The sequence below is a fragment of the Phyllostomus hastatus genome, unplaced genomic scaffold (genome assembly GCF_019186645.2).
Source record: "Phyllostomus hastatus isolate PE091 unplaced genomic scaffold, TTU_PhHast_1.1 phas_scaffold_501, whole genome shotgun sequence".
Classification (NCBI taxonomy): Eukaryota; Metazoa; Chordata; class Mammalia; order Chiroptera; family Phyllostomidae; genus Phyllostomus; species Phyllostomus hastatus.
In genome coordinates this window covers 37,156,306-37,181,830 of record NW_025334033.1, presented here as the reverse complement: position 1 = coordinate 37,181,830, position 25,525 = coordinate 37,156,306, and the positions used below count along the sequence as shown (strand labels likewise).

The following is a 25,525-nucleotide window of genomic DNA, read 5'->3' as shown; positions in this document are numbered from 1 at the left end:
AAATAAACAATTGATTGGAACTCATTGTAGATTCATCCCAGCATTGGTTTTTGGTCTTCTTTCATATTATTCCAGACCTAGAAAAGATTTGCCTCACCTCAAGTATCTTGATTTTCACCTAATTACCATTAAACTCAATCTCACTTACATTTTCCCACTTTCTTTTCCTGAAATACAAGGAAAAGCGCATACACTCGGAAGCATAGATATTATGATGCTAGATGGAAAATGAGAGATGTAGAATTACTAGAGAGACTTCGCTATCTTGCTTTCATCTTAAAAGCAAGGAAATTTGAACCGCATAGTGAGCTCAGCATACAGAAGGAGGTGGGAGAAGAGTAATTAGGAAAGGAGACACCGCACGGTAAGTAATGCTGTAGGGCTTTTAGTGGTTTTTGGTCCACTCTTCTAGATGAGAACTGCTACAAATTGATTTGGGCACCTCTCTTGTGTGGTCTTTTTATCTTTTCTTAACAGCCCAACCCTCCACACTCTCTAAATTGCAAGGTCTAAAGTAGTTAAAAGTTGTAGTGAGACACAAGATGCAAATGAGCAAGTTTGCATAGATATGGAGTTCTTGCCCTGATCCCAAAAGGAGAGAACAAGGGCATCGGATCTGCAAAACACAGCGAACCCCTCTCACCTGAGGGTGGGGGTGTGGAGGCGAGGGGTGGGGACCACCAGCAGTCAGGAGCCATGTAGATGTATTATCTAGTGTTCGTGCTTCTGTGTTTGCGTTATGTACACATGCTCTTGAGCCTTTCAACATGCTGAATCTCATGGGAAACTATAATTCTTGTGAGTGTTAAAGGTTACAGCTTTAAGAGAAATAAAGCATTCTTTAAGTTTCTAGGTTGAGTCTTCCAAATGCATGTAGCAATGAGTGTTGAAAGGATGTGGGATGCAGGCTACAAGTCCGCATGGGAACATTGGCTTAGGAAGTTCTGAAACCACGAAATGTCTGGGTACCAGTGACAATATATAAGAGAACCACACACAATAATGATACAATCAGGTAATTAGTCTTTACAAATAATTCAAACCATGGGTATAGCTGAAGGAGTTTTCTTCAGTATGACCACTAACTTCAAGAATCATTAAGCGGCATGACCCTTAATATGGCTTCACAATCACCCTTCAGTTTCCTCTTTTCTCAGTTCTTTTCTGTCACCAGTACCAGCTTCTCATCTACTCCAGAACAGAAGCCTGGAGTTAGCTTTTTCCATTCCCCATCATTAATCATCTGTACATAATCTATCACCACCTTGGCTGATTCTTCCTTCACCAATCTCTTGGGTTAGTCCTTTGAGGTTCTTTTTCTTAGTCACCATCACGCCATGCCCTTATCACCTCAGTTGAAATTCTGCAGTCATTTCTCTAGTCCATAATTAACCAACTCTTGGGTTTAGAAAACCCTCTATGGTGTGAAATCTGGATGGGAGGCTGAGATGTGTGATGAGAGCAATAAGGGGGTCTTTTTTATGTTAATGAAGTGACTTTTGGAAAGCCCCTCAGTAATCAAAAGATGGGGGCTGGTTGCCAGGGAACCCAACCATGGGTGATTAGAGAATTAGACCATTCAATTTCCCCCACATCCCCCACCCTCTGCCATTCCATCAACCTCCAAGGAGGGCAGAAGGGCTGGAAGTTGAATGAATTGTCAATGGCCAGTGATTTAATCAGTCATGCCCATGTAAGGAAGCCTCCATAAAAAAACAAAAACGCAAAAGGACGGGCGTTCAAAGAGCTTCTGATTTGGTGAGCACAGAGGTTTGGTGAGAGAGGCAAACTCCACACACTTTCCCGGCACCTTGCCTTATGCTTCCCTTCCATGTGGCTATTCCTGAGCATCCTTTTGTAATAAACTAGTAATTTAGTAAGTAAAAAAATGTTTTGAATTCTATGAATTGCTGTGTCAAATTAATCTGATTCGAGGAAAACGTGGGTGCTGGCAACCTCTGATTTATAGCCAGTTTGTCAGAAGTACAGGGACAACCTGGACTTTCTATTGGTATCTGAAGTGGAGCAGTCTTATATGACTGATGCTTTAACCTGTGGAATCTGATGCTAACTCTGGGTAGATAGTTTCAGAATTAGTTGAATTGTAGGACACCCACAGGGTGTTGGAGAACAGCTTGGTGGTGTGTGGGAATTTGTCCCCCCACCACCATCTGTTGGAATTCGCTTCAGAGTCATTAGAGGCAGAGACTGCTTCCTTCTGTAGAAGCCAAAATGGCAGATGACTTGTCTGTCAGCCTCTCTTGCAGCTAGAGCTCAGGTACCTGCACTAGGGCTTGTCCAACCAGAAGTACCCACCCCAGAAACTATACCTGGTGCTATGATGCAGGAGGTGGAAACAGCTGAGAATTCTTTTACTGCAGTGTCAGGGGCAGCAGTTTCAGTGGCCATTGTCAGTGCTACATGGGGACCTCAGCATGCAAGGTCAGCTACAGCTACAGCGCCCAGGGCTCAGGCATTGTGCTGGCAGTGTGATTTCCACTGTGGCTCTGGCCATGTAGCCCCCTCCAGTTCTGCTCATTGCTCAGTCTGGTTCTCTAAACGTCCCAGCATTTCTGTGAGTTGTACAATAATCCATTTGAAAAATTCCTTTCATGCTTAAGATAGCAAGAATTGGTTTCAGCCCTGAGAATGTTCAGTCATAGTCTAATCTCTATATCTGCCCCTGCCCCTAAGCTATCACCCATACCACTGCCAAACTCTTCTGAAAACTTTACTTTTATCATATCATTTTTAAATGTGTGCATAAGGAGGTATGGTGGGTTCTACGTGAAGTCAAGGTCCTAAGCTTCATTTCCAGCATTCTGAGTAATCTAGCCTCTCTCAGTATGAGAGAAACTGTCATCATCTCTGCTGTCTGTCTAGCCAACGGTTCTCCATTTTTTTTAATGAAGTACAATTAAGAACCAATACACACACACACCCCTAAAGCAAACACTTTGTTAAAATATACTGCATGTGATAAACTCCAGTATTTTCTATTTCACTCCTTCTGCCCTTTTTTTTTTCAATTTTAAAAATTGCTGGTTGACACTCATTGAATTGATTTGTAAAGCACAGATTTAGCTCCTATTGGTGCTTCTCAGACTGCCCACACTGTTACCAGTTTATGACATGGGTAGGAAGTGCAGAAAAGAATGACCTCAAAACCCACAGTTAATCCCACTTTTCCTATTAAGGGTTCTTATATTTACACAAATCTTGCAAAAAAAAGTACAAAACTGACATCATGAAAAAGCAGGCCTATGAAACATATATTGTAATTCTCAGGACTACTGAATAATATCTGAATACATATTAAATCAATTACCAAAAAATTTTTCTCTCCAAACTTGTATTTGATTTTTCATATTTCTATGGAAGAATAGCTTGATTTCTACACTCACATAGGCATTTTTTCCCCAGAGTTGGTGTCTTGGAAAGAAGTCCTGCTTTGGTTCAAAGGTCAGGGTACTGGCTCCCCTAGTATGACACAGAATGTTTCTCTACAGAAACTAACCAAAGAGGTGTGTAACAAATTATTGCTGACATTTTTCAAATGAATGAGGTAGATTTAGATTAGTAGAATGATTAGAAAAAGTCAAGCCTGCAAGAGCACAAAGGGTTTCAATGAGCTGTGAAAACTGAAATGGCTCTTTATTGAAACCCAAAGGTTGCTTTGGGAGATGAGAATGGGACTCCGGGTGGAGGCTGGGGCACAGACACGGGGCCCTGTGGAAGGTGACAAAGGGTTATGACTCAGGGCTACTGGTGGCACATCTGAGGTCCTGCCTGGCGGGGGAGGCATCCTCTCAGCAGCTGCGGCCCTTCCCCAGCTCCCACTCACTCCCACCAGGGTTCCGATGTGGGCTATTTAGTCCTTACATTCCATGGCCTGTATGTACCCTTTGTGCTTTGCAGTCATTATAACAATCTGTTCACCTTTGTGCATATCTAATAGACAGTTGGTATGCTTCCTTGAGTTTGGAATTACATACTGATATAAGAAAGAAAAGACTTTTTTGTCACAGTTAATTCCACAATGGTTCATACTCCAACACATCATTGTATTCATCCACCTCTGTGGCCTGGAGAGCTAGCCAAACGGGTTCAGGTACACAGACCAGAGTCTCTCCCAAGAGCTTGGAAGAGCATAAATAATGACCTTCTCTCCTTTCCTCCTATTGGCCGAAAGGTCTTAGGCTCCTGGCCATTTCCGATCACATTGGAGTTTTCTGCAGCTCTTTGCTTCACAGCTTCCTTTCTCCACATTAAAAGAGCACGGAAGAACAGCAGAATAAAACCAAACCGGGAGTTCCTTGGTAAACAGAAAAATGCATCCTGAAACCTGCATCTCCGTGGCCCCATTTCCGCTCCTCCCACCTGCCCCTCCCACTCTATTCTCACATGGTTTTTCAAAGCTTCAGGTTTTGTTGAATTGAAAAACTGCTGGTATGAGGAAGATTGACATTTATTTATATTTTTCTTTGCTTAATCTGCAGGAACATCTTTGCTGTTCCCTGCACTACCATTTGAGGATGGGGGTAAAGTAAGAGAAGTGGACTCATGGGTCACGGAAAAAAAACTTTGAAAATTGGAAATAATCAATAATAAATATTCCTAATCTGCCCTTCCCCCAATCCAGTTGGAAGAGGTGTTGGAATAGGGGTTAAGAACCTGTAGTCAGACGACTTGGGTTTAAATCCTGCTCTGCTTCTATCTACTTATCTGACCGACACACATTACTTAGCCTCCCAAATATCCTTGTCTGTGCTCTAGTCACTACCGTGCTCCCCACGAGAACACAGGTGTGTGCTCCAGCCTGTAGGAGCTGTGTTCAATAAAATGCAATGAGTACTCAAGCCATGTGTTCTACATCATTGTCACCCCAGTGTTTCAGCAACCGTGGCCCCATGGCCATCGAGCCCCTGGTGAGAGAGAATGTGAGAGTGTGGGTCAAGTGCTCTCCTTAACACGATTAGCACTGTGGGCTTAGGAGTTCACCTTTGCTCCTCGGTTCATCTAGTTTCTAAAGACAAATGACACCCTTGGGCCTCCAGGTTGGTTGATTTTGGTGATATGACACCAGCCAGAGGTTTCAAACTAGAATCTTTCCTCGTCAACAGCATGTATGGCACACAGCTGGTATCCTGTTCAGAAGCAGTGACCCATGTGCTGAAAACTGATGCTTCTGGGAGCAGATGGATGGGTTTCATTCTCCAGTAAAATTTCTCTTTTCAAAGTGAGTGGGAGCTCCGTTCCCTTCCTTCCTTCCACCCGTCCTTCCTCCTGTCCTCCCTTCCCCTCTTCCTTCCTTCTTTCCTTCCCTCTTCCCGCCCTCCCTCTTTCTTTTTTCCTTTCTTTTCATTTTTACTGCCAGAAACCATTAGATTATTTGGGACATCTTTGTTTTTATTTTTAAATAAGAGTTGTTGACATCATCTGAATAGTATGGATTCTTGCAAAATATCTAGATAGTGTATCTAATTAGATCCTGGCATTATTAACAACTCATCGGTCCAATTTTTTTCTTCTTTTTTAAACAAGTCTGAGGGATACCAGAGCAGACTAAAATAATTTCACCATCTGCAAAAGATTTCACAGACAAATAGTACTTAAACTGAGAAATCCCTCGATAAATTTGCCAGTAGACCAGTTCTCCTCCCTGGTATAAGGGAGGTTTATAACAGTGATTCTTTGTGCATTGTGGAAGGCAAATTCTAAACCAGCCAGCCATGATTTTTTTTCAATTACACTTTCCCCAAAATAACTCCCTTTAGAACAAGTTCTTAAAGGTTTTCTGTCCATGATTGTAAGCTGCTCTCGGAGCCCTAGAGTGGATAGAGAGGGAAAAATCTGAGCGTCAAAGGTTTCCCCGTAACCACAGTTATTTCTTGCATTGGAAACTGCCTATTTTTGTTCTCCCTCGGGAGAGAATTTCAGAAGATTTTTATGTCTGTCTCAAAATTGATTATGTGTTTTTAGTTTCACCAAGTTCAGACTTTAGAAAAATGCGAACAAAAGAAACACAAAAATAACACATCTTTTTCTACACGTGTCAGCGAGTTTGCTCAGCACTTGTGCAGGCTAGGAGTAACGTCACTTGTTAGTATTTACTACGAAACACTACAAACTTAAAAGTAACAACAGGAGGACACTGTGAGGACAGCTGTGTCCTTTGTGTGGATGGAATCAAGGGTCTCATTCATAAATTAGGTAGACCTTTGGTTGGGTGGGTGGGGCTTTTTTTTTTCAGGTGATAACTCAGTAACATCTGGATTCAATCCACTCTGATCGGTGCTACCACTTAAACCAATTGTTTAAAGTTTGAATTTTACTTTTTAGGGGGTCAAAAATGCTTACTGTTGTAAAAATCATCTTAATTAAGTTTTTATCTTGCATAGTGAGTGGCCCTTTTACTAAGGGGAAAAATGCTTTACGTAAAATAATATTGAAGTCAATAAAGGTAGAAAACTTACAAATAAGGTAAAAATAAGAGAAAGGTGAAAAAAAGGGAAAGAGAGGGTGGGCAGAGGAGGGGGAGAGAGTGGGAGGGGGACACTGGTTGTGTAAGCCTTTACAAAGGGAGGGGGGGAATTTAATGGCTGAACTTATGTCATAACTGGATCTCATTGTTGAGTACAACATCAGTGACACTGAGAGTTTATCCGAAACAAAATTTCAAGTTCTCATACAAAGTTTTCAAATGCTTATCCAAACCCAGGGAGCACGTCAGAATGGCCTGGGTGAAGGTTATTCATAACACAGCCCACATGGTAGCTGGGATATCACCACCTCTCAGGATCCAGGCAAGTGTGGCTTGAACCCTTATTCTGTATCTCCCAAAGGTCCATGTCTCTGGACCCATTCTGTGGCTTTTCTAGCCATTTTCTTAATGCTGCTTTTGGTGAGCAGAAGTTTTTAATTTTGAAGTCAGATTTATCAGTTTTTCTTTTGTGCTTCATTCTTTTTAAGTCCTATCTGACAAATCTTTGTCTGCTCCAAAGAGGAGGTGCTTTTCATAGTATGAGATTTCAAGCCATTTAAAATTGAACACTAGACATCCTGGCTGGCCTTCCCTCCATTAAGATTTGACACTGGTGACTCCATGCAGATATGTTTCCAACACCATGCCCTGGCCCCTCCCCACCACACACTCCAGGTGATCTCCAGTCCAAGCCCCAAGCTCCAGATTCTTCTTGCTCCAATACAGAGCCACTCGCACTTCTGAAGCTCCAGGATTGGCTATGCAATACTAAAATGTGTACCCTGTCCAGCAAGTTAAAATGGTTTTCCAGAACACAATTGTAACTGTCGCAGCAATTTTCCTCTTTACATTATCGAATCAACTCAACTTTTGGCCCAAGTTTCCCATCAAAATTTGGGGATTTTTAGCTAAACTCTTTTTGCTGAATGATAGGCAAAGCCTTCAGCGTCGGGAGACGTCAGATGCTTGCTCTCTTTATGCATCGTGTGCGTACTTCTGAGCGTGATGTGATGAGGCTGAACAGGAAATGAACATGCTGCTTCTTGCCGTGGTGGCACCCTTGTCTTCTGGTCTTCATGACGTTCCACAGGATCATCCCACAGCCCAGAAGGTCACCGGCTGACTGTTCCTCTCATCTCTAACTCCTGATGCCATTTCCCCCAGGTCTCCCTGTGGAAAATCCTAAACACTGCAGGGTTACTGTATAATGTAGGGACTCAACCTTAAGTTGCTCTTCTCAGGAGTTGAAGTTCAAATGTATAATTAATAGATTCTTTAACAATTTATCTCTTGTTGGATTCAAACCATTCAGTCACCTCAAGTTCAACATGTCCTTAAGAGAATTTGTCTTTTCCTCCAAAATGTCTCTCCCTTTCACCTGTCCCACCCATAGCGGGGTTCAAAACACATTGGGCTCTCACGGTCTTATTATCTTCTGTGTGTTACTATGAGCTATTCCTTCAAAATACCTAAAAATGCTTAATATTGTAAAGCAATCTTAATTAAGTTTTTATTCTTGCATAGGTAGTGGCCCTTTTACCAAGGGGAGAAATGCTTTACATAAAATAATATTAAAACCAATAAAGAGGGGAAGGTTATAAATAAGTGGAAAATAAGAGGAAGAGGAAAAAGACAGGGAAAGGGGCGTGGGCAGAGGAGGGAGAGAGAGTGAGGGGGTTGTAACTCAGGTATTCCAACCTCAGACCAGGCATTCGATGCCGTAGTTTCTGTTCTCCCTACATCCCTGCTCTCCTCTCGCTCTCTTGACCCTGTCTTCACCCCCACGTTATTTTTGTACCAGGCAGATCTGTCCGTATTTGCTCACTAACCCACACTGGATTTCTCTGGCCTACCACACCTGCCTGACTTCGAAGGCTCCTGGAGACTCACCCCACCTGTCTGAGTTACTTCCTGCCACGAGCTCTGTCCCAAGTATACCAAGCTTATTCATCTTTGAATTCTTCACTTGACCTGTTGACCTCCTGCAGACTCACAACCTAAAATGCCACTTTTCACAGCCACTTTCTAAATCCTTCACTTTCCACACTTAGCTCATCTTACCTTCTCCAATTAAGTCCTCTCCTCCTTAACCTACTGCTTCCAGTCTGACATATCTGGATAATATCATCGAGGTCACAGAGGTCAGGCGAAAATCAAATGGAAACACATGACAGACAAAGTCAATATGCTTGCAATACCAAGTCTCTTAGATAGGAACTGAGCCTTTGAAGCCCCTGGCAAGTAGATTTGGACACTGCCCCCTTCCCTTAACATTTCCTTTTATAGCCACTAAATTGCACAGGGACTGAACACCTCCTGGGGGACACAAAAGACTTGAACGCTAAACACTACTGGGAATCACACCACACAGCCACTCCAGATGGATGGGGCTGGCCCCAACAGGAGCCAGAGCTCAACAGTCTTCAGAGAGAAGTTATCACAGAGGAGGAGGAGACGGGCCCAGGGAGCCAGACGGAGAGGTGACTGCCCAACGGTGGATACCAGAATCTTCCTGACCTCGTCCAGGTGACAGCATCTGCCACTGTAGAAAAAGGGCTTAGTTGTGTGAAATGGAATGAACTGTATATTAAGCACCAAAGCACTTTGGGGCTCAATAAACCTTACCGACAACCTTCCTTCTCTTTCCCACCCCCCTGCCTGGGCTAAATACAGAAGGGCATTCTTCTCTCTTTGCCAAAATGGTGACAAGATCTCTGGCCTCAAGGTCCGGTGGCATTATTCCAATTCCCCAAACAATGGGTGCAGTGGATGCCCACCTCCACAGGTGGCTGAAGGGACAGGAGCCAAGTTCCACCCCGAGAGGGGCGACTCCGTGGACCTGCCAAGGGCCCTCAATGGCAGATTTTTGGCTCGGCCTGACACTGATTGCAGTCACCATGTGAGTGAGTGACAGGCCAGATCACATTTTGAGGTTCACTCATCATTGCTGCAGGGCCCCTGCACCCACCTGAATCTCTCAGGATAGTTAAGGTCTGTGTTTTAGTCCTGGAAATGAAGTCTCAGCTTTTCCCCTACACAAAAGCAGAGACTCAGAGCACACGGCAAACACAAGCACACTTTCCCGCCACCCGCTGTCCTCCCATGACCGAGTGGGGAAAAAAGGGATGGATTCACAGAAAATGAAAGGGCTAAACTTTCTCATGGATTCAGACAGGGCCCGGTGCAATCTAACAGTAAAGAGGGGGCCGTTCTGATGGTCTTCGGGTTCCTGGGAAGCCGGGCTCTCCTTGGTTCACTCAGGGACACACAGCCGGGGTGTTTAAAGGTCTCAGCAGCTGCAACAGCAGTAGCAGAGGGTAGGTGACTGTCCTAATTCCTCATACCGTCCTGGGGACCTCCCTTTCAGAGGCCGGCTAGTGTGGTCCTGTCTCTCTAAGACAGTAGCCAGTCAGGAAGGCCGAGCTGTCTTGTCACATCATAGGCAACCAGAGGACAATGACTCACCCTTCAAAATCATGGCTGCCGCCATTCCCATGCTGACACTTTAAGCACAGCACTACCTCCGACATTCAAAATGTTATATTATTATCAAGCTGCACCAGCCATATACCTCTACCCCACAAATTTCAGCTACGTGAAGGCACCATCTGATGGCCAAAGAAAGAAAACCGCATCACAAAGTAACATTTGCTTAGGGAAACTAAGTTCACAAAAAAGGGGAGGGTGCTGGGGTCTCAACCAAGATGTTCTGCATAACCAAAGGAGATCCTCCCTCATTCTGTGAGACTTTAGTGAGTCTCTGCCTTCAGAATCCAGTGGCAATATAGCCATTTAGCACTACGTGTGTAGATTTCTAGCACTATTATTATTACGGAAGTTGAACTGTGTAATAGACTATATTTGGATATTAATCTCCTCTTATATTGGTTTTTATAAGCTTAAAATGTCAAAGTTCTCAGAATCCTATAAAGCATTTGTGTACACATCTAACAAGGAAAAAAATGTTAGCTTTAGATTTTACTTCCAATTTTCTTAAATATAAACAAAATACAATATTTTGGTTAAAGTGGAGGATTTTGTTTCCCTCTCCAGCACTATTCCCTTTCCTCCATGCCTAAAACCACCTTCTCTGTGTCCATGGACATTTAATCTTTTTTAAAAAGATCTGGCTATAGAATTCTAGACTGTGTGTTTTCACTTTTAGTACTTCAATAATGCTGCTCTACTGTTTCCTGGCATTCACCGCTTCTGGTGATTAAATCTGCTGTAATTTTTAGTCTTTGGTTTTCTGAAAATAGTGAGTCTTTTTGCTCTCACTGCTTTAAGATTTTCTCTTTATTACCAGTCTTAGGCAAATTGATTGTGATGTTTTCTATATAGCTTTCCTCATTTTTACGTATTTGTGTTTGGGGTTAACTGGGCTTCTTAAAACTGGAGGATTATAATTTGTACCAAATTTTTAAAAATTCTGGTCCTTTTCTTCAAACATATATGCATTTTTTAATAAACTCCTTATACTCAACATGTATATTAGGTCAAGTTCACTGATGCTCTATTTTTTTTAAGTTTTTTTTCTGTGTCTCAGTTGGTTTCAATTGCTACATCTTTAAATTTACTCATTTTTCTTTGTTAGTGTCTAATCTGCTAGTATCTTACCCCATGCAGTTTTCATCTTATACATTATGATTTTTATCTCTAGAAGTTCTAGTTGGGTGCTTTTCTAAAAGAATGTTCCATCTTTATTCAATATACTCTATCATATATATAGTTAAAAATAACTATTTTAATGTCCTTACCTACCACTTCTATTATCTGTGTGTCATTTCTGGGTTGGTTTTGATTGGGTGATTTTTCTTCACATTATAGGTCATTTTTTTGTGTTTCTTTGCATCCTGGTAATTTTTTACTGGGTCCTAAAGCATTGTGAATTTTACTTTATTGAGTGCCAAATTTTTGTGTTCTTGTAACTATTTTTCAATACGTTCTGGGACACAGTTAATTGGAAACAGTTCGATCTTCTGAAGGCTTAGGCTCAGGGCTGCCTTCTCTCTAGGGATGATGCTCCCCGTGACTGCACTCCCCAGCAAGCTTCCAGGTGACGCTGCCTACATGCTGGCCTGTGGGCCATATTTTGGGCAACAAGGCCACATGAGTAGTCCATCGTGAAATGAGACAGATTAATCTGAGATGTGTGTGCGGAAGTGGAGCCCCACCTTTCCAGCTTCAGCCAGCCATCTCGAACCCTTCAGACCAGCCCATCTGTCATCTAAACACCAACGAGTGACCCCAGTTGATGTGGACCCGGAGGTTGCCCAAGAAAGTTCTCTCTGAATTCACAATCCATGAAACTGTGAGATATAATAAAATGGTGGTTGTTTTAAGACACTAAGTGTTTGAGCAACTAAGTTGTGTTTTGTAGAAAATAGTTAAACATAACAGAATTTGGTCTAAAATGCACTGGCTGCGTATTAAAATCAATCGGGGAGCTTGTTAAAAATATTGATTCCCAAACCCTATTCCCAGAGATTCTGACTCACTTGGTCTAAAGTGGGGCTCAGGTATTGATAGCTTTAAAAACCCCCAAGATGTGTTTTATAATAGACTCTAGAGTTTAATGTGCTGCCAGAATTTAAGGCCACTGTAATATGTAATGAAAAATCACAGAAGAGGTTTAAGTAGGGAGTTGATGTGATCACATCTGTATTAAATACAATTATTGTCAACTGTATGAAGGATAGATTTCAGGGGTTGAAGACTGGTCCTAGCAGAAATCAATTGGAAATTTGTTGCAGAAATCCAGGTGAGAAATGATGGAGGTTCAAAGTAGAACAGTGATAGTGGGGCTGGATAGGACAGGATAACTGATAAAGTTATTTATCAGGAGACAAACAGACAATTCTAGGAGATCGGATATGGGAGATGATGCAAAGGAAGGAACCCAGCATATAGTTTCAGAACTATATGGGTGCCTGGGTGAATAATGGTGACATTATTGGAAGCATAAGAAGAGAGGTAAGTCTAGAGTTACACTTTTAACACACAAGCATGAATAAAAGAATTATAAACATAGACACAGAATGAGCTCTACCCAGGTATAATGAAGATCCTTATATTTCCCTTAAAATTTTGAGCAAAAGGTACACATTATACATGGTAAAATATGGTAATTGAAACTAAGAGAATGGATTGGTCTCCTAGGGATGGCTGTGAGGAATACTGAGGTCATCTAACTCACCCCACATTTCACCCCTCTTTTACAGTGTCTTCCTATTCTGCAAAAGTGAAAAGGCCTCACGTGACATTTGCCTGGGCTTTAGAGGCAGATGTGAAGCAGAGGCACTTCTCTTTGAGTTTTTTCTGTTGGTAGCAGGGTCGAGTACTCATGAGCGGAGAAGCAAGTGCAGGGCCGGACTCAGATGGCCAGAGGATGGCTGCTGTGCCCTGGCCTCCACCCCGCCCCTTCATACCCACACCTGTTTCTCCTCCGGCCTCCCGGACTGTTAGGGTCCTCCATCTTCTTGCTACAACTCTGTACCCATATCATTAAAGTTAAGTTTTGTTTCATTTTGTTTTGTTTTGTTTTGGCCTATTTGACACTTCTTAACACTTAAAATCACCTAAGCTACTTGAGAAATGGATGCTAAGGTCTTTGGCCCAGATATCCTAATCTAACAGGTCTGGGCAGGGGCGGGGGAGGGGGGTGGGTGGGGGTGGGTTCAGAAATCACGGTGTGTTTGAAAACATTCCAGGTGATTCTAATACATGGCCAGGCTTAAACTGCTGACTTTTGCTAATATGTGTTTAATCTTGATTATTTTTGTGCGAACCATAAAAATACGTCTGTCAAGTTTCGATGTCTGGGTCATGAAGTGTGGTGGTGATTTTACAGAGAAGATACTGAAGTACAGTTATTTGCCTTGATTTATACTGTAACTGAAGTAAAACTTAGGCCAGCCAAGGCTCCCTGGAATTCAGCAGCACTTTTATTCATATTTACATACTACTGAGCAACTTCCTTGCACCAAGTAGATGCGCGATATTAAATCTAAAAAAATTAAATAATTAATTAAATTTTTATCCATTTACTTGTATACGTTTGCTTGTAAAATATTCACTGACAAGCGACATCTGTGTTTGATCTAGACTTAGGGTGCGAACATAACAGACGAGTGAGATGGACTCGAAGTTGAATCTTTGTTTTCATGCCAACAGCATCTAATCAGACTTAAGTCCTTCAAGTCAGTATTCTGATTAAATGCCCCAATTACCAGTTAATTGCTAGAGAATAGATGCAACTGACTCATTTATCTTAGAAATTCCAACTTGTAAGCCTCAAATGCGCAAGAATAATTCTAGCTCTACAGTTAGTTAAATGCCAGGCTAAACCTGGCCAGTGTCACCGTGATATATGCCCCCAGGCATCACAACATTAGCACGCAGCACCAAAGAGATTCCACATTAATAGGGTGTTTTGAAAGAGCGCAATCACAGCAGAGAGCGAAAATCCAATAGTGCGAACCACATGGACCCACATTTTCCAAGATAAATACCTCATGTGACTCCTTAATTAAAGCCATTAATGATAATTAACCTCATGGGGAAAATGACTCATCCGACTGGTAAAAATACACTTGATCTAATTTTAGCCTATTGTCTTCTTTCAAAGGTTACAGATGTACTATCTTTCCTTGTACATGTGTGTACTCACCTGATGAGAAAGAAGACAGAAAGCTGTGGGTAGCCCTTCCATTGAGTTTTGAAAGGTTCAGAGGGAAAATCTGATGCTGTATCCTGATCTCTTCCAAATCAGCCTGCTACTTTTTCTGAGGAGACACAGGAAGCACACCAGTTCTGTTGGCTTAAACATCACAGTGGATGGCCAGTGATAAATAATGCAAGGTTTACTCATCTTATTGGCTAGCTCAGAAAAATCAATACAGGGAGGCAAATACATTGTTCACCAAAGTGCATGGATCAATTAATATGCATTGTTTACTCCTGGGTTTTAATCAGATTCAAAACAAATGCATTGTATTATGACACCTCGAGAGAGTAGGACGTGCACAGCTTCCCAGTACAAAGGCAGAACCCTTCTATTCTCTCATTTTCAGTATAGATCTGATGGTGAGAAAGACTATCCCGTGGACTGCATTGTCCACAGAATTGTCAGATGGACACCCCTCCCCTTTCTTGCTCGTGGAGAATCAAGGTAAATTCATTAGGCAAGGGATGGATGAGCTGTTCTTTTGGCCCTAAGGGAAAAAATCACAAGGGCTTGGGAGCCTGTTTGATTTGAACAATGTGATCCCCTCACAGTTCCCACCCCCCTGCAATCACCACACTGTTGTCCATGTCCATGAGTCCTTTTTCCTTTTTCCTGGATCCCTCCACCCCTTAACCTTCCCCCACCCCCAACAGCTGTCATCCTGCTCTCTATGAGCCTGTCTCTATTTTGCCTGTTAGTTCAGTCCGTTCATTAGATTCCATATATAAGTGAAATCATATGGTATTTGTCTTTCTCTGACTGGCTTATTTCACTTAGTATAATATTCTCCAAGTCCATTCATACTGTCACAAAGGTAAGATTTTCTTCTTTTTTACTGCCAAGTAGTATTCACTGTGTAAATATCCCATAGTTGTTTTATCCACTCATCTACTGATGCACACTTGGGGTGCTTCCATGTCTTGGCTATTGTAAATAATGCTGCAATGAACATGGGGTGCTTATGTTCTTTTGAATTAGTGTTTTGAGTTTATTTGGATATATTTCCAGAATTAGGATCACTGGGTCAAAAGGCAGATCCATTTTTAATTTTTTGAGGTGTCTCCATATTGCTTTCCGCAGGGGTTGCATCAGTCTGCAGTCCCACCAACAGTGCACAAGGGTTCCGTTTTTCCCACATCCTCACCAGCACTTGCTGTTTGTTGATTTACTGAAGATGGCCATTTTGACAGGTGTGAGATGATATCTCATTGTGGTTTTAATTTGTATATCTCTGACGATTAACAACGTTGAGCATTTTTTCATATGTCTATTGGCAGTCTGTATGTCCTCTTTAGGGAAGTATCTATTCAGGTCCTTTGCCCATTTTTAATTGGGTTATTTATTTTTTTGGTGTTGGGTTTTGTAAGTACTTTATAAATTTTGGATATTAACCCCTTATCAGATGTATTGGTGAATATGTTCTCCCATTTCGTGGGTTGTCTTTTTATTTTGTTGATGATTTCCTTTGCCTTGCAAAAACTTTTTAGTTTGATGTAGTCCCATTTGTTTATTTTTTTCTTCTGTTTCCCTCACCAGGGGGGATACGTCCAATAAAATACTGCTATGAGCAATGTCTGAGATTTTGCTGGTTATGTTTTCTTGTACAATTTTTATGGTTTTGGGTCTAACATGTAAGTCTTTGATGCATTTTGAATTTATTCTTGTGTATGGTATAGGAAGGTGGTCTAGTTTCATATTTCTTAACACATCTGTCGAATTTTTCCAACATCATTTATTCAATAGACTATCTTTAGCCCATTGTATGTGCTTGTGTCCTCTGTCAAATATTAATTAACTCTAAAGGTGTGGGTTTATTTCTGGGCTCTCTATTCTGTTCCATTGATCAATGTGTCTGTTGTTATGCCAGTGCTATGATGTTTTGATTACTCTGGCCTTATAGGATAGTTTGATATTAGGTAGTGTGACTCCTCCAACTTCGTTTTTTTTCCTCAGGATCACTGTTGCTATGCAGGGCCTTTTGTGGTTCCATATAATTTTTTGAGATATTTGTTCTAGTTCTATAAAATATGTTATTGGAATCTTGATAGGAATTGCATTGAATCTATAGATTGCTCTGGGTAATATGGACATTTTAATGATGTTATTTCTTCCTATCCATGAACACAGTATGTGCTTCCACTTATTTGTATCTTCTTCAATTTCTTTCTTCAGTGTCTTACATCCTAGATTTATTCTTAGGGATTTTATTCTTTTTGAAGCAACTGAATGGGATTGTTTTCTTAATTCGCTGTTAGTTCATTATTGGCATATAAAAATGCAACTGATTTCTGGATATTAATTTTGTATCCTGCTACTTGGTTGAATTCATTTATCAGTCCTAGCAGTTTCTTGGTGGAATCTTTGGGGTTCTCTATGTACAGTATCATGCCATCTAAAAATAAAGACAGCTTTACTTCTTCCTTTCCAATTTGGATGCCTTTTATTCCCTCTTGTCTGATTTCTATGGCTAGGACTTCCAGTACTATGTTGAATAAGAGAGGTGAAAGGGAATATCCCTGTCTTGTTCCCAACCTTAAGGGGAATGCTTGTAGTTTTTGCCCATTGAGTATGATGCTAGCAATGCACTTGTCATATGTGGCCTTTATTATGTTTAGGCATGTTCCCTCTATTCCCACTTTGCTGAGAGTTTTTATCATAAATGGGTGTTGGATTTTATCAAACGCTTTTTCTGCACCTATGATATGATCATGTGGTTTTTAACCTTCAATTTGTTTATGTGGTGAATCACATTTATTGATTTGTGAATATTTTACCAACCTTGCATTCCTGGAATAAATCCCAATTGATCATGGTGTATGATCTTTTCAATGCATTGGTGTATTCAGTTTGCTAACATTTTGTTGAGGATTTTGGTATCTGTGCTCATCAGGGATATTGGCCCGTAATTTTCTCTTTTTTGTAGTGTCTTTACCTGGTTTTGGAATTAGGATAATGCTGGCTTCATAAAATGAGCTTGGCATCTTTCCCTCCTCTTGAATTTTTTGAAATAGGTTGAGGAGAGGTGTTAGTTGTTCCTGGAATATTTGGTAACATTCACCTGTGAAGCCATCCAGTCCAAGGTTTTCATTAGTTGGGAGTTTTTTGATTACTGCTTCAATTTCACCAGGTGTAATCTGTCTATTCAAAGTCTCTGATTCTTACTGATTTAGTTTTGGAAGATTATGTGTTTTAGAAACTTATCCATTCATCCAGGTTGTCCAATTTTTTTATGAGTTCATAATATTTTCTTACAATCATTTGTATTTCTTTGGTATCAGTTGTTATTTCTCCTCTTTCATTTCTAACTTTAATTATTTGGATCCTCTATCCTTTTATCTTGATGAGTCTGGTTAAAGGTTTGTCAGTCTTGTTTATCCTTTCAAAGAACCAGCTGTTGAGTTCATTAATCTTTTGTATCATTTTCTATGCTCTATTCCATTTATTTCTGCTCTGATCTTTATTCTTTCCTTCGTTGGAAAAACAAGACTAGGCACCACGTCTGGCTTTTAGCAGTACTGGGCCAGGGAAGGGTCAGCTGGTCTCAGGGCTCCCAGAGATCTGCCTTAGTTGTTAAACTTAATCACTGATACAGCCTCAAGCTGTTCTCAGCAGGCTAGTTTAAGCTCCACAAAGTGGGTCAGAGTAATTCCTGCAGCTAGAGCTATTCCTTCCCCTCAGGCTGATGCCTCTTGGAGGGGAGTGCTCTGCCTGAGAAAGGTGTCCTCTGCAGTATGGGGAATGACTCAGCACAGGGATCCCGGCAACTGACTCTTCAGCTCTCTCTCCAGCAGACTCAGACTGTCATCACATGTCTCTAGTCCACTCTGCCCTCCCTCTGCTGGAGCCCAGGGTAAGTGGCTACAAATGAAATTGTGTTCTTTGGCCCTTTAAGAAGCTCTCTGTGTCTCTAGCTATCTCTCATTGGTGGACAGAAACTTGGCTGCTTTCACAGCCAGATGTTATTTGGGTTCCTTTCCTAGTTCTGGTGCTCTAGGCTGGGGAGCTCAGCTTGGTGTTTAGACCCCACACTTCTCAGAGGGAAGGCCCTGGCCACTGAAATATCCCACCGGAACTTCAGCTGCCACCCATGGGAGCCCGGCCAGCCCTCTCACACCTCTCCTGCTCCCTACCAGCGTGTTGTGGTGAAGTGGTTTCTTCTGTCTGTGCTTGGTTATAAGGCTTCTCTCCAGCTAGTGTTTGGTTGGTTATTCAGGATGATTTCTCTACAATTTAGTTATAATTCCAGTTTGGTCCTGGGAGGAGGTTTGTGCAGCTTCCTCTTATTCCTCTGCCATCTTGGCTCTCCTTTGCAGGGTTTTCAAGACTTAACCTTTATGTCTTCCTATGGCGGTGGACATACCTATGAGGAAATGGCAGAGGGATATTCTTAAGGGCGGGCTGTGTTCTGTGCTCTAGAGCCCCCAGACTTTTCAGAGACCACCATGCCCCAGGCAGCAGAATTGACTGCTGTCAAAAGACCGTGTAGGTTTGGTTAAGGAGTGCCTCAGAAGTGCCCAAGAGGACAGAAGGCAGTATGCTAGACTGCATAAGACTCCTGGTGGCTTTGAGTGAAGGGGTAGAGCAGCAAATCCCAATAAGAACTAAGAATGATTTTTTTTTGGTCATTCTGGCCAGCAGAATTCTGAGTCATTTAATTTAATATTTTAAAAAATACAATGATGGCAGGCATCCTGGTAGTAGAATGAATTCATTGCTCAGTCACTTTTTTGTCAACCCAGTGTTGTAGCTGAGCAAAATTCATACCAGCTATGAGCAATATAAGCATTAAGTCTTATGGGATTACATCAAAATCACCACTGCCTGGGCATGTCAAGAAATTTCAAGGGAAAAAATTGAAATTTAATAGAACCCTTGAGGAGTGAATAAAACTGAGAAGCGTGAAGGAGGCAGTGGGCAACGTCCCAATGGCGTGTGGGAAAACATGAAGATGGGCTGTCCCATTCCTAGGAGGCGGTATAGTTTAGATGCTTCTCAAGGAGCACTGAAGGCACAGTGTTAACAACAACATCTTTGAGATGGTGCTGAGGCTCTAAGCAAGAACTGTCCACATGTGTTTCTAAAGAGTCTCCAACCCTTCTCAACACATACTAATTTCTTATTTAAACTCAAGCTGCAGGTTCATTTGTCATCATGCATCAACCCCTCATCCCCCTGAGACGTCTTCTCAGGCGTCAGTGATGGGAGAAGGAGCTCCTCCTCCTCCATTTCCACATCTTACTTCGCCATATTCTCCAGAAAGAAGCAGGGTGATCCCAGCACCTCCAAAATTCCTCTGGCCCAGTCACAGTCCAACATGGTTGGAAACCGAAAACGCACGCTGTGTCAGAAGTGAATTGTGCGTTCATGCTTCAATAATAACTTTGGGCAGCAGTCTTCACGCATGGCTTTTGGGAGGGGTTTTTTTTTTTTGGCTATTCAAACAACTTTCCTTCTCACCCATTAGTGAAAAATGCTGAAACATCTCTTTCCCAAACCATCCACTGTTTTCATTAGCAAGCTATTAACTTGTATCAGTTTGGTGCATAACCTGAAAAAAAAAACAAATGTTTCTACATAAAGTATTTTCTTTGATAAGGGATAAAGAACCATAGCATTTATTCTATATCAATGCTATTTTAAAATCCCACTTAGTCTAGTATTTAGCTATAGGAATTGGTGACTGTTTAGATAAGCCCTGGTGTTTAATTGTATCTGTGTGTGTGCAGTCAGGAGAGAATGCACACAGACACAAACGTCCTCTATTTCTTGTTCTCGGAGTCTCCCAGCCCTGCTAACACCCAGTCCTCATCCCTGCCTCCCTCCCCCTCACTCCACCTCCCCCTGTCTGGCTGCATGGCCCGGCCCTGGTCAGCAGTTTGAGGAGAACAAGAAAAGTACAATCTCTAACTCCTCCGAGCATCTTCTCTGGGAACTTTAATAACAATGCCTTTGCTCCTTTGTCCTGCATTTTCTTCCCGTTCCTGCATCGTGCTCTTTGTTCCTAATGGCGATCTACATTCTTTTCTGCACAGTTCCTTTTCTGCATTACCGGGCTCCCAGGCCTTGACTTTCCTGAGTAGAAAAACTCTTTCACTCTGATAAATTATGCATGGCAATTATTTTGGAATATATATTCAAGATGGTAAGTGATTTTTAACAATGAACAGGAAGATATAAATTAGTGTCCTAAGATATTCATCTTTGCTCTCCTGGCAGGTGATAAGTTTAAAGCTACAGACTTCAGAATATCCATGGGACAGATGCGATGTTCCTTAACAAAAATAAGGGCATTGGAAATGATCCAAAATACTTAGAGAATGATTTTCTATAGGCTTCTTCAAACATCATCAACAATTACAGAGAAAATGATAATCTAGCCAAGTGTCCTCTTTTTGAGGGAGATGTCAGATGCCCATAAACAACATGAACAGGAAATTCCAACCTGAATCCAATAGTAACTGAATGTTGCTGCTACTACTATTTATATTCCTCTACAAGTTCCAGTGGGAGGGGCATGCCCACATCTCTGCGACCAGGATGAGCTCTTATCACCCAGTTCCAGTTCCCAGAACAGTCAGGGACCACCACAAACTACTATCTGTGTCACATGAACTCTAAGGGGTTTATTCAGGGTGTTAGAGGCCCAGACAGCAGAGTGTTCTCCTAACTCACTGAGACAACAGATATCAAACTACCAACGTTTCCACTGCACATGCTCCTTTCCTTGAATGGAGCCCAAGAAAGGGCCTGGGGAAAGGTGGTCACACCACCACAGGGAGTGTGCTGCCTGATTGAACAGTTTGCCACAAGGAAGCATTTGGAGAAAAGACATGGAGGAGTGTGTGGGCTTGACAGTCCCAGAGAAAGCAAGACACAACAGGCCAGGCCACCCACGGTCACCCCATCCCAACATCAGTGACCCAATGAGCCGCCCCTGACAGGAGCAGGGAGAACGAGGACTCCTCTAAGCAGCTCTGGCCCGGAGAGTGAGGGGACCCAGGTTCCCCAAAGAGAAGCTCCTCAAGACCACTGGGCATGGTTTCTTTCTGGGTTGGTGTCCTAGGGCTGCTGTAACAAAGTGTTACAAACCGGGTGGCCAACGCCACAGAAATGTATCATCTCACAGTTCTGGAGGCCAGAAACCTCAAATCAAGGTGTTGGCAGGGGGCCATGAGGGAGGGAGCTGTTCCAGGCCTTTCTTTCTCTCTGGGTTGCAGACAGTCGTTTTCTCTCTCTGACTTTTCACATTGCTTTCCCTCTATGCACGTGTCTGTGCCCACATTTCCCCTTGTTAGAAGGATACCCATCACGCTAGATTAGCGCCCACCCCAATGACTTCATTTGAACTCCATTACCTCTAAAAGACCCTCTCTCCAAACAGGTCACATTCAGCATGGCTTCTTTCTTGAGTCAAGGGTCCCAGAGAAAGATAGCTTAATAAACACAGCAGTTTGTTATCTCACGCAGCAGTAGCCAGACAGCAAAACGTCTCACCTGGAGGATACGCGCAGTTTTGTGAAGTAGGGCTCGTGCAGGACAGCCCGCCCCCTCCACCCCCCACCCCACTTGCTATGCATTCCGAACCAGACTTCTGTAGAAGGCCTACCTGGCTCCCTGAGTGCTTTCGGTTCCCACACCTCAAACGGTCTGTCAGGAACATGAGTAACGGACCCATTTGCACATGTTCCCCATCAGAACTGTTCAGCGATCCAGAGCTTTCATTTCTAAATATTTACAAAGTACTATTTATCAGAATGAAAGAGAATGTTTCTGCTCCACAATGTCAGGCATATGGTAGCAGCATGAACTAGAAGATAAATTGTGCTGGGCAATTCCAACCGGATTTAATGCCAGCAATAATTATTTTTAATCAGATGGAAAGTTCCCTCAGTGATACCAGGCCATCTAACATTGGAAAATAACTTTGTCAGTTCTCATTGTCTGATACTGTTTCTATAAATAATCTCCTGGGGCCTTTCAAAGTCTAACTTTTTATTTTATCTTTTTTTATCCTTTTTCATTTTTCTTTTAAATTTGATTTATTGATTTTAGAGAAAGGCAAGGAAAGGAGGGATGGTTGGGGAGAGGAAGAGGGAAAGAGAGAGAGAAAGAAAAAAAGTGAAACATCAATTTGCTGTTCCACTTATTTATGCATCATTATTGCTTCTTTTATGTGCTGACTGTGGATCAAACCTGCAACCTTAGCATATCAGGACAACGCTCTAACCAACTGAGCTACTCAGCCAGGGTCTTTCTCATTCTTTTCTATGGGGATATTCTATCATTTCTCTAAATCCTGGCTTTTAATTATAGGATGCCTTTATAAAATTGCATAAAGCATTTGGTGCTCAGCAAATTCTCCCACAACTACATGGAATTTTAATACATTTCTTGAATCTCTCTGTACTCCTTGCTTCACCACCTCCCTGCAAAAGAGTGCAACAAAATATAACTAATAACCTGGGAGCAGCTGACATGTAATCAGGTGACTTGTAATTGGGGTTTGGTGTGGGCTGTGGTGTGAGGCTAGATCTGTTATTGGGGCGATAAGTCCTCACATGGGCACCTCGCTGCAAGGGCTGAGGGTGCCCACGCAGCACCCTCCCGCCCACACCTCATGAAAGCATATGGCATTTCCCAGCCAGCTATTATCTGGAACTTTTATAATAACCTGTAATTTTAAAAATAACTGGCAATTTGACCACATTCACTCATAGGTGTAAAAACCACGAATAGGGACACAGCTAAAAATCCTATTTCCAAGCAATAGGAAAAGGAGCTTCATATACCTGAGAATTTTATATCTGTAGGTAAACAGGGAAAGCCATCAGTGCAAACCCACCGATCTGCTGAAGCCCGTGAATCCTGCACCGCAGTGGGAACTGACCTTCCGGGTTCGCGTGGTGCTGGGAGGCGACGGCGGAACCTCACTGCTTCAGTAGGAGAGCACAGACCAAGTTCAGGCCCACTGTTTGCTCACCCCAAGTTCCCATGTTTGCAGACTGCCTGGCCCTCTAGCCTATGAGCCTAGGATTTGGCCAAACCCCTAGTCCTACAGTAAACAGAGTTCCGGCTAAGGAACAAAAGCTAATTTCTTACAGATAAGAGGAGAAGTCACGAAAACAACCTCCTTAAAGGGCAGTGGTGAGGGCCTGTGACTGCACCCAACTTGGGAGCCAAGTCCCTGCCTCTGGACCCCTTTGTGCACTCATCTCCCTGGTGGCTTCTTGTTTGGGTTCCTCCTGCTTCAAACTGTAGGTCAGCCTGTGGACATCTCAACTCTCCAGGCCGCTGAGAAACGGGGTTATTCCTATGGCTTCCCTGGGGTAGACTGAACTGGGCCCCAGCTGCCCAGCCACTCGCAGGTCTGCTGCTATCAGCAGACCCTCCATGGGCAGCGTGCCACTGGGAAGTCACCAGCCTGTCCCAGGCACGCTGCCACAGGCAGGTCTGGGGTCGGCGGCGGGGGGGCCAGTTTGAAGACTTTCAGCTTTCAGGTGCACTCTCACCTATAACTGACCTTCTTGTAATCTTGCCTTCAACAAATAATTCATTTTAAGTCTGCTCTTGCCGCTGTGAAAAAGAGCCTTATCACTTTTCCATCTATAGCTTTACTCTGATGCTCCAAGGGTAAAAAACCTTGGGGTCACAAGCTGGGAAAGCCAGAGATGTGGGTGTGGCCCTGAAAAAGTAAGTAACTCTGATGACTGGGTGACAATTCTTTCCTTGAGTCAAGTGGTTTCCATTCTTTGCTTTCATTAGAAATGAAGGAGAAATGGTCACCCAATATATCATTAAAAATAATTTTGGATAATACATCATCATGTGATTTTTTTTACATTCATTCATTCATTTATTAGGCAAATAGCTCAAAGGAATAAATACATTTGGTGACTACATGATAGCAAAACTGTTTTTTCCTATTCTGTGTACTTATCTATTTAATGCTTTGCTTAAATAAAGTCTGCTATATTCCAGGGACAGGTTTATGCACTTTACATGCATTAACTTTCCCATTCCTCACAACAGTCCGGTGTGGTGAGTTACTGTGGTCCGTAACTTACAGATGAAAAGGGAAGCTCAGAGAAGTTAACATCCTTTAACTATCTGTTCACAATTTTAGACTCTCTTTTAAACTCTCTCTTTCTGTACTGTGTTCCAGATGAATTGCCAATTCATTTATTGTTTCTTCATTCATTCCATTCTAGAGTAAACAGCATCTATTAAGTGTTTATTTCCATGACTATTTTTTTAATTTTGAAAATGTCCGATTATTTCTTTTCCCATTCTTGTTTAATTTTATCCTTGGTTTTGTTTCATGGTTTAAAGTCTCTGGGCAAACTTTTATAAAACATTACTTTCTCTAAAATAAATCTACGTTAAAGATGTAATAGTTGGCTATCTTTGTTAGCATTGCATTTCTTCACGTACTTTGAAATCCAGCTTTGCAGGTCAGTTTTCAGTGATATTCTTACTCCTTCTGTGCTCATTTTCCCTCGTGCAGTAGTTTTCTGGATGTCATCAGTCAGCTCCCAGGTCTGCTCACATAATAGCAATTCTGTGTTTCTTCCCTGATGCGATAACGACAATACGCACATTTACCTGTCCAGGCAGTGGCTGAGTTTGGCTCCAGGCTGGGAGACTGTCTCTGGGTCTTCCTGTCTTCCTGGACCTGCAGCTTATCAAGAGACATTGCTCCAGGCAGCAGTTGAAAGCAGACTCCTTTCAGGGTCAGCGTAGCTTTGCTAAATGACGCTGTGAGCTTCAGGAATCCTGCCTGCAGCACTCCGAGTCCTCACTTCTTCACGGAGCCCAATTCCTAAATGCCACTGTCCGAGTCCAAGAGCCCACATGGTCCAGTGGTTTTCCCAACCTATCTTAAGCTGTGTTTACCTTATTTTTGATCCTGGATGTATCATTTTGGATCTCTCTCTCTTGCCATCATTAGACTGTACAGTGTTGCCAGTTTGCTGGCAAAACTGCCAAATATCGGCAGTTTTATGTGGTTCATCTTCATAGACCCATTTTTGGTAGGTGTCATACAAGGTGCATCAAAGCCGAACATATTGCGACATCCTGACTGAGGTTTTATTAACTCCTTGACCCTCCTTTCCCTCCCCACTTCAGGCAGCCAGGCGAACATTCACATACCAGCATGCACACACACTTCCAGGAAGAGACTTTTCTCCCCTAAGTGATCTTTGAGATTTTGGAAAGCTATGGATGGGTAGGGAGGTGGTGGTGACAAGCTGATAATCAATGACTGGTTGAGAAAGAATCTTTCATCTAGTTCCTCCAAATGGCATTTGTCCTTT

The 25,525-nt window shown here is 42.4% G+C and overlaps 1 pseudogene; it reads left to right on the top strand.

The window, feature by feature from the left end:
- The window catches only part of LOC123807886, a 63,954-nt pseudogene extending 40,802 nt beyond the window's left edge, over positions 1–23,152 (top strand).
- The last annotated feature ends 2,373 nt before the right edge of the window (positions 23,153–25,525 follow it).